Below are 6,000 nucleotides of genomic sequence, written 5' to 3' on the forward strand. Positions count from 1 at the left end.
ACCAAACCCCACAGCCTCCCACCTTGAGTGCTGAGGATCCTGCTGCTTTGGTAAAGGTAGAATCACCTTTAGATGTTAGCAGTGCACATCTGGTACATAACTGAGCAGTTCTGATCCCAGCCAGTAGGCGGCAGCAGTGCGCACACACAAGCTAGCCAGTTCATTACGACCAGTGTTTCTCAACGACTGGTCTGTGGACCAGTGTCAATCCCTGAGATCTCTCTGATTCAGTCTAGGAAGGCAACAAGCTGGTCCCTGGTATCAAAAAGGTTGAGAAACACTGCACTAGACCATGGAATAGTCTCCCAGGGCTGTGGTGGGAGCCACATCCCATGGGACATTTACAACTGGATTGGATAAAACCCAGAGGAATAGGCTATGGAAAACAACCTACTCTGGCAGGCAGGGGAGGGACTAGAGAGATCCTGTCGGTCTCTAATTGCCATGGTTTGCTAGATGGTTTGGTTCAAGAGAGAAGCACCTTTCTTGGGAGCGCAGATGCATGAGATTTATTGCAGGGAGGGAAGCTGGGCTGGTTCTTAGGAGCTCTTTGTCCAAGTGGAACAGACAGCTGCTATAAGGGCTAGCCCCAGAGCAAGCCCTATGAGCAGCAAAACAACTCACTAGTTGGCACCCAACAGTTGACGACCAAAGGGAAGGCCCAGCATCACCTCTTGCTGGTCGCCTCTGCCCTCTTTGGTCCTGCAACAGTATGTCTCTGCCTGGGTCTTCCGTGGCCTTGCCTTCCAGCAAGGGGACTTCAGATTTCTGTTCCCTTCCAGTGTCCAAGTCCAGCTGTCACACCAGCTGGCTTCTCCCAGCTGGCGTCTTCAGCATCTCTGCACCCAGTGCCCGCGAGCAAGCCAGCAGAAAGGCCCTGCCAAGCCAAACAGAACTCAGCAGAATCACATTCTTTGCAGAAAGAAAAGGAGGACTTGTGGCACCTTAGAGACTAACAAATTTATTTGAGCATAAGTTTTCATGAGCATCCGATGAAGTGAGCTGTAGCTTATGCTCAAATAAATTTGTTAGTCTCTGAGGTGCCACAAGTCCTCCTTTTCTTTTTGTGGATACAGACTAGCGCGGCTGCTACTCTGAAACCATTCTTTGCAGAGTACCAGGTCCCAGGGCATCTCCCCAGACCCCTCAACAGATCCCAAAGCTATGAACCAAATTAACCCCCACTCTTCAGTACCCTGCTGATCTTGCAGTCCTCCCCAGGCCTGCCTTCCTGGAACCTGACCGCATGTGCCAGGGCCCACAACCAGAGTTAGCACCACTGCCCAGGCTCGCCTCAACCCCGCTCAAGAGCTCTCCGTAGCCAGCTCCTGCCTGCTGGCTTCCACCCTACGCCTCACAGAGGTGTGGCAGGGACAGGCTAATTCACCAGGGCTAGGCCACCCTGTTCTACTGGCTTGGGGTTTGCCTGAGCTCCAATTTCAAAGCGCCCCTGACTGGGTGGTTCCAGTCACAATGGACATTGAGTGAGAGGGCTTCGGGCACCAAGAGACTAGCAGCTCTGAGCATGTTTAGCGTGAGTTTAGTACCCACAGAAGATCCAGGGCAGAGCCCCAGGAATGGTCTGAGGCCAAAACAGATGCTGCTCTGAGCAATCTCTGCCTGAGTAGACTTTCTCCTAGGAGGAGATGTTCCCAGACATCACGGGGCTCTGTACTCACCACTGGGGCACCTCCTCCTGGCTGTGGATTAGCTCTGCCTGTCTGACGCCCCTTCCTGCCAGTGCTCACTCCTTCTCTTTCTCGGGACTCAGAGAACCATAGGGTTAGAAGGGACCACAAGGATCAGCTAGTCCAACCCCCTGCGAAGATGCAGGATTTGTTGAGTCTAAACCAAGGGTAGTCAATTGTTTTTTTCTCAAGGTCCAAATTTCTTGGTCAAGGTCTAGTCAAGGTCCAGACTCCAGAGAAAATAATTAAAAACACCCAACAGTAATGATAATAACAAATAAATAAAAAGATTTCATGGTCAGTTCAAAGCTGAATTTTGGTGGTCCAGATTTGGTCCACGGTCTGTCTATTAAACTATCCAAGACAGATGGCTATCCAGAATCCTTTTGAAAATCTCCAGTGAAGGAGTTTCCACAACCTCCCTAGGCGTCTATTCCACTGTCCTACTGTTCTTACAGGTAGGAAGTTTCTTCTGAGATTTAATCTAAGAGCTTGTATACATTACCCACTGGATCGATGGGCAGCAATCGATCCAGCGGCGGCCGATTTATCGCATCTAGTCCAGACACAATAAATTGACTGCCAACTGCTCTCCCATCCACTCCAGTACTCCACCAGGGCAAGAGGCACAGGCGGAGTCGACGGGAGAGCGTCAGCTGTTGACTTACCGCAGCGAATAGCTCTAAGTACGTCGACTTCAGCTACATTATTCACATAGGTGAAGTTGCGCAACTCAGATTGATCCCCCCACACAGTGTAAACCAGGCCTAAATCTGCTCTGCTGGAGTTTGCCTCTTGTCCTCCCCTCTGTGGCAAGAGAGAACAACTCTTCTCCATCTTTTTTTATGTCAGCCTTTCAAATATTTGAAGACCACTATCATGTCTCCCCTTAATGTCCTCTTTTCCAAACTAAACATACCCAGTTCCTACAGCCTTTGCTCATATGGCTCAAATTTTTCCATCCCTTTGATCATCTTAATTGCTTGCCTCCGGATCCTTTCCAGTTTCGCTACATCCTTTCTATACATTGGTGACCAAACTTGGACACAGTCCTCCAGCTACTCAACTGCTTCCTCTTCATTGCTTGGCCCTTCAGCCAGGTCACTGTAGTTTTCCCCTTCCAGGGAGGTTTGTGCACCAAAGTCTCACTGCCATCCCAGGCAGCCTTCCAGTTCACTGCCCCTCAGTAAAGCTACTCCAGTGGCTGGCAGGGAAACCCAGACCCAGCCTCTACCCTGGGTTCCAGCCCAGGGACCCTACAACAAGCAGTCCAGGTCTGCACAGTCCTAATCTTTACTGCTGTCGTCCTGGGCTACTTCCTACATTGTCTTCTCCCACCCTGCAAGTGTCTGCAGCCCTCTTCTTCTCTCAGCTACCTGGCTTTATACAGGCCCCTCCTGTTCCTCTCCAGCTGAGCTTCATCACTAATTAATCCTTGCTCCCTGGCTCCTCCTACAGGTGCAGCCTCTGTGGTTGATGGGTGGCTGCAAGACTGTCTGATTCTGGGCTGCTGCACCCAATATCAAGCACAGCCCCAGGACCTACCGTAATTGATACTGCTTCCCCTTTGGGCTGTCTGTGGGCTGCCCCAGAATCTGCACCAACCACGCAGGCTCCAGCACACCCCTCCAATCCCCGTCTCTGTTCTCAGCACTGGAGACAGCAGACAAGTTCCCAAGGAGGCGATTGCAAGCCAGCCTATGGCTGTCTTACCCAGTGCCTGCCCCATGGGAGTTCTCCCCCGGCCAGCGAAGGGGCTCAGAAGCGTTCAAGGACCATAGCAGAGGGGAGGAATCCCTGCCCTCGACTTTGAGGGCCAGACCTTCAGCAGAGCTCAGCATCCGATGCTGCTGTGAAAGCAGGCCTGTCTCTGTCATGTTTGCTTGGGCACACTCAATCTAGCTGCTGCGGTGCTCAGCATGGCTTTGCGGTCAGTATAGCCAAGGACAAGTTGTGTCAGCTGATTGCAGCTGAGCCCTGGCCCCAGCGCTCCCATGCCCAGCTGCACACAGAAGATCGAGAGGGGATACTCACAGCCCTGGGATACAGCGCAGCGTGGATTCCCATTTGGAAGGTTATTTTTGCAGCCATACAAGCTCGACTGTTTTCAAGGACAGCCCCTGCTGCCTAAGTCTGGGGTGTGCGAGGTGGGGAAGGGTCCTGCACCAATTCCACGGCACCTTTAATGGGGCTTTTCTAGCTCTAATGTGTACGACTGAAACCCAGCTGCTGCTGGAAGTGGCTCTCAGAGTAAGTCTGAGCCATGGCTCCGCCGGGTGTCTGGGGACATGGAGCTGCTGTCTCTCCTTAAGGCACAGAGCCAAGGCGCTGGCTAGTTGTGGTCCATGATGATCACATGTCACTTTCCCCAAGAGCATGTGAGTTCGCCCTTTGGAGGCTAGTGCTCCGGGGGCAAGGGTGCTGGTCTGGTAGTCAGGAGTCTTTGGATCAATTACTTCCCCTCTCTCTGCCTCTGTCTCCCCTCCCACCATTCACCAGGCCCGGCTGTTTAGAGTGGAAGCTCTCTGAGGCCAGGATGGTCTCTCACTGCCTGTGGACAGAGCCTAGCACAATGGGGCCCTCACGGCATGGTGCTCATGAAGATCTCTTGGCCCTTTCCACACAAGCATGTCTGTTAGCTCTAGCAGTCAGGCTGAATACTCCCTTGGGGATGCTATTCTGCCTCCCTCAACTCCCCTGGGAGTTTGCCAGATGTTATTCTTTGCTGCCACTTCCCAGAGCTGGGTGCAGAGCTGCTGTGTGTCGAGCGCTCTGGAATGGAAATCCTCCCCGAGCTTCTACCTTCGCCACTGAGCCGCTGGAGTAAGAGCGGGCAGCAGAGGATTCTGCCTGTGCCTCCAAGTTTGTATTCAGAAAAGAGGCATTCACTCAACCCTGGAGTCCCTTGCTGGGGCAGGTTTCAGCCACGGCCGGCTTCCCACATACTGCTAGTCCATGGTGGAGAATCTCCTGGCCCCGCAGGCTGGGGCCGGGCTCATGTGTAGCCAGGATGCGACTTGACATCATCAGTGCTGCAGAGCTGGCTGCCTCTGATCCCTTCCTGCCACTGGGGCTGGGGGGATCTTCAAGCTTATGCTGCAAATCATTTTCCTCTGAGCTATATTAAGCTTCATCAAGAGACTGGCATGACGGGGGGGGGGGGTGGCGGGGAGGAGGGGGGGAGAGGGCAGCTCCAGTATCACTGACTTTCCTCCCAGGAGAGGAGTCGGCTTGTGCTATTGGCTGGATGGAGGGAGGGGATGAGAGAGAACACAAGAAAAGAATGGGAGGGTGGTGACTGGGAGCAAGGGAAGAGGGAGAGATGCATGAAGAAAAGGAAAGAAAAGAAAGGTCAAAGGAGAGAGAGCCTAGAAAAGGAAAGAGGAGAAGAAAATGAAAGGAGAGAGAGAGGCGAACCGGATCAAAGGTGTGACTCACTGGGGAGATTATCCACTCTGCATGTCATGCCACAGTCCTCCACATCGTGTGCTGACAGCCAGAGTCGTTGCTCTGGTCGACACCTGGCTTGTCACTCACAGGCCACTCCAGGCGCAGTTTGCAAACACCCCTCTCATGTCCCCATGCCTGTGTGTGAAGGACACACGCACGCCAGCCAGCGAGACAGGCATGAAGTGGTTAAAGGCTGAACACTGCTCTCGGGCAGGCAGTGACGCATGTGGACAGGTTTGCAGCTTGTCAGGAGACCGTGGCTGAGGGGGTCTGTTTCAGGGGATTTCTGGGCCCAGATCAATGATTCTCCAGGGCAGCAGGGAAGGAGGAAAGGGCTCTGATGGCACCTCTGAGCATGGGGCTGAGGAGGGGCTGGGGATAGTTAATTCTCCTCTGTTCCAATCCCAGAGAGAGAACAGCCCTTGTTCAAGTGATCCTACTAGCTAGCCTCTCCATGTGTCCTTTCTATTGCTCTGATTTATACATCTATTGTGCACACCCATTGAGCTAGAGTTACCCTGCCCCTCGCTCTGCTCTGTGTAATCTAGCCAGCATCTGCTCTCTCTCGCTCAGCCTTACAATCACACCTGTCCCCACAGCTCTGGGAGACCAAGATCACAACAATGGTGCTCCCAGCCTCGCTCCTCCTCCCATCAGTGGGTGTCATTCCTGGGGCTGGCTACCAAGTGGGCATGGTGGGTCTCTCTGCTGATCAGTTGTTGAGGGGGAGTAGCTCCCGCACCGATGGCTCAGGGCCTGCACTGACAGCGTTGGTGCTCAGAGACGGGACATGGTGCTGGGTAGGAACAGGCTGTGACACAGGACAGGGGTTGCAGCTTCTCTGTAGCCATGGTAGCCAGCC

At 53.4% G+C, this 6,000-nt stretch overlaps 1 long non-coding RNA gene across 1 annotated transcript; it reads right to left on the minus strand.

The window, feature by feature from the left end:
• Positions 1–698: 698 nt before the first annotated feature.
• On the minus strand, positions 699–3,012 carry LOC122461715. Its single transcript, XR_006283827.1, has 3 exons — positions 2,756–3,012; positions 1,680–1,819; positions 699–877 (listed from the first exon to the last, which is right to left on the minus strand). It is a non-coding gene; the product is annotated as an uncharacterized LOC122461715 (long non-coding RNA).
• Between the last annotated feature and the right edge of the window lie 2,988 nt (positions 3,013–6,000).

The sequence above is a fragment of the Chelonia mydas genome, chromosome 9 (genome assembly GCF_015237465.2).
Source record: "Chelonia mydas isolate rCheMyd1 chromosome 9, rCheMyd1.pri.v2, whole genome shotgun sequence".
Taxonomy (NCBI): domain Eukaryota; kingdom Metazoa; phylum Chordata; order Testudines; family Cheloniidae; genus Chelonia; species Chelonia mydas.